Source organism: Myotis brandtii, unplaced genomic scaffold (genome assembly GCF_000412655.1).
Source record: "Myotis brandtii unplaced genomic scaffold, ASM41265v1 scaffold432, whole genome shotgun sequence".
In the NCBI taxonomy this organism is placed as follows: domain Eukaryota; kingdom Metazoa; phylum Chordata; class Mammalia; order Chiroptera; family Vespertilionidae; genus Myotis; species Myotis brandtii.
The window spans coordinates 5,001-8,717 of NW_005366520.1; positions in this window are offsets into that span (position 1 = coordinate 5,001).

The following is a 3,717-nucleotide window of genomic DNA, read 5'->3' on the forward strand; positions in this document are numbered from 1 at the left end:
CTCCAGCTCCATGGTTGTCAGCCACCATCTTTGTTGTGTTAATTTGCATAGAGTTGCTGATTGACTGGTGTATATGGCTTGGGGCATAGAGGAGGTGTGGTCAATTTGCATGTTTATCTTTTATTAGATGAGATAAAACATTCTAATGTTTAATTATTGGTGACTTCCTTTTTATCTGAGACTCTTTATATGCACACATGTACATATACACAGATATGTACCAGTTTTCTTCCTAATTTTAAAGAACTTACATAAAAATTGTATCTTAAGACATTTGTTTCCTTAGGAAATGTGTCCTCGAGAGCAGTCGGTAAAATAAGAGCACACCCATTACAAAGCGGGGGAGGGGGCCTAAGCCCTCAGTTGGACATCCCTCGAGGGCTCCCGTACTGCAAGTGCACAAATTTCATGCACCGGGCCTCTAGTTTTCACATAAGATGATTGTAAATCTCTGTAAACTGTCTTTTGAAGTGGGGTAGAGACAGGTAGAATGTAAATATAGAAATTCCCCAATCTCTTAACATCCTATGTAATAAAAGTCTAATATGCAAATTTTCCCCTCAACTGGGAGTTTGGCCAGGGGGTGGGGCCAGTTGGCCAACCTCCCACAAGCCCTCCCCCTGGCTGCCCCCCCCAATCCACCCCGCCCCCCCCCGATCAGGCCTGGGCCAGCCGGACCCCACCTGTGCACGCATTTGTGCACCAGGCCTCTAGTATTGTATAAGAAAGCTATCACTGTTGTCATTTTAATATTTTCTAATATGTTTACAATGCATTTTAATGTAACAATCCCTAAACATCCTTAACTTCAGAATTTAAAGAATACATTTCATTTTTAACACTCGAGAAACTGTTTGATGGAGTTTTTTATATAATAAGACAAAGGACTAACAAACAGCACATTGTTGTAGGCATTTACTACAGAACTTAGAGAGAGAGAGAGAGAGAGAGAGAGAGAGAGAGAGAGAGAAAGAGAGAGAGAGACAGAGAGACAGAGAGACAGAGACAGATTGAAAGGTCTATTTATTTACCTATCTATTCATGCCAAGCCATTTCACATCATAAACATCTGAGCCAAAGGTGGGCTTATGTAATTCTTTGTTAAGATTTGTTGTTTGATATTTTACCAAAGGCAATATGACTATGAAGTGCTTTTAAACAGAACTATTTAGATCTTGTGTATATATTGGTCTTGTATACACATTTAGGTTATATTTGCACAAATGCCTTGACGTGTAATCAGATTTCATTGCTTCCCTTCTCGAAGCCAGCAGGCTCAGATTACCAGCCTGTGGGCTATTGTGGGCTGCTGTCCTTCCCAGTGAAAGGTACAAAGCAATAAGCAGCATGCACCTTCTCCTAAGCCCTCCATAACCCCTTTGCCTCCAGCTCAAGTAGCTCAATGCAGATCCCCTTCGCCCAATGTGTTTGCAACATGTAGCCTCATGTCAAGGTGTAGTCAGCTTCCCTCCATATTACTCTGAAATAAAAAAAGGGGGTCAGGGGCAAGGGAGCCCCAGGCCTCTCTTCCCATCCACACTACACTGCTTCCCCTCCCAGCATCAAAAACAATATAGGTGACAAAAAATAATTTCTTACTTGTATACTTTTTTTAGTACTATTATTTGATGATTTCGTCTGAATCTTTTTCTAGAGAAGTACTGATATTTATTTTGCAGAAATGCATTTGTCTGTGGAAAGTATTAATTTTGTAATTAAGATAGAGGAGATATCAAAATAGTTTAGAAACTTTTTTCTTTTTCAATCAGGTTTCAATGACATTTAATGAAGATTTACAGGTTTTTGAAGATGAGAAATATTTGAAAACTGATTGTATATCAATCATTCACGAATATTTCCCAACTGATCTCAGAAAAAGAGAACTGTGAAGTCAAGCAGCTTCTTGGAAAAAAACTTTCGGTATGTATCAAACTTTTAAAAACAAAGCCATACTTTTAAAATTATTATATTGGCATTTTCAACATGCCAAAATATATTATTTGAACTTTTTGATTACATGTTAGCTTCGGCTTGTGGGTGGAGTGAAGTAGTTTGTATCAGATCAGTACTGCCCTTGGGAACAAGCGAAGAAGCAGTATGCTGGATGGATTGCTGGGGAGGCAATGAGAAATGCAAAGGCTATGCCTCCTTAATTAAAATGAGCTGTCCTTTACAGCTATTTTTATCCTGGGGGCATTTGCCAATTCCATGGGGAAAAGGCTGGGAATCTCAGCTTTTCACCTCTGCATGTTGGTAAAACCAGTGCAGCTTTAGGTAGATATTTGGGGAGTCTCAACACAGAGATGTTTATCACCAAAAAAAGAGATAATTTGGGGGGCCGGGGTGACAAAATACAAAAGACCTGACTGGAAAGCCTCTGAAAAAGCAATGCAAAGTTTTGGCAATCTCATAAGACAAGGATCCACAGGAAGAAGGGCCTCTAAAGAAACATCCTACTTTCAGCGCAAAACTCTTGAAAACCAGAAAACCAGAATGAACTACAGGTAGACTCTTTTCAGAGCTGCCACTAAGCCTCCACATGAAAAAGCCTCTGATTTAGATGATCTAGCGTGTTATCTGCCCAGTGAAGGGAAGATGAATCCTCTATAGAGGAAGATACATAATCTGGATCCTCTATCATCTACTGTATATAATATTCAGCACTTAATTAGAATTATTAAATACTAGAGACCTGGTGCATGAAATTTGTGCACTGTGGGGGGGGGGCAGGTCCCTCAGCCTGGCCGGCACCCTCTCACAGTCTGGGAGCCCTCAGGGGATATCCAACTGACAGCTTCAGTCAGACATCCTTAGCACTGCTGCGGTGGCAGGAGAGGCTCCCGCCACCGCTGCTGTGCTCACCAACCGTGAGCCTGGCTTCTGGCTGAGCTCACTGACCACCAGGGTGCAGTTCCTGTATTGAGCATCTTCCTTCCGGTGGTCAGTGCACGTCATAGCAACCAATCATTCCACCATCAGGCTGAAACCAGCTCTCCGACATCCCCCAAAGGGTCCCAGATTGCAAGAGGGCTCAGGCCAGGCAGAGGGACCCCACTAGTGCATGATTGGGGCTTGGGAGGGACCGCGGGAGGGCTTCAGGGCGTATCTGGCCCATCTCACTAAATCCCGATTGGCCAGACCCCAGCAGTAAGCTAACCTACCGGTCGGAATGTCTGCCCCCTGGTGGTCAGTGCACATCATAGCAAGCGGTTGAGTGGCCTTAGCATGTCATTAGCATATTACGCTTTGATTGGTTGAACAGCCAACCAGATGACTGGACACTTAGCATATTAGGCTTTTATTATATAGGATGCCACCAAGTACTCCCAAGATAATATAATTAAAAATCAAAAGAAAGAAAACGTAGACAATAAAAACACAATCATAGGTGATTAACTCCTATCCTATATAATAAAAGAAAAACATGCAAATTACCCGTCCCTCTGCTACGCCCAAGCCATGCCCACAAGCCATGCCCACCAGCCAATCAGGAGCGAGTATGCAAAGTAACCCAACTAAGATGGCAGTGGCCACGGAGCTGGAGCAAGTAGGAGGCTTGGGTTTCCCCTGGCGATGAAAAAGCCAAGCTTTCCACCTGCCCTGGCTGGCCCTTGTCTCCACTCAAGGCTACAAAGTTTCAATTGTAGAAGATAAATAAATCCCAGGAAAAAAAAGAAGAAAAGGAGAGGCTGGGAGCTTGGGTTGCCGGTTGGGGGC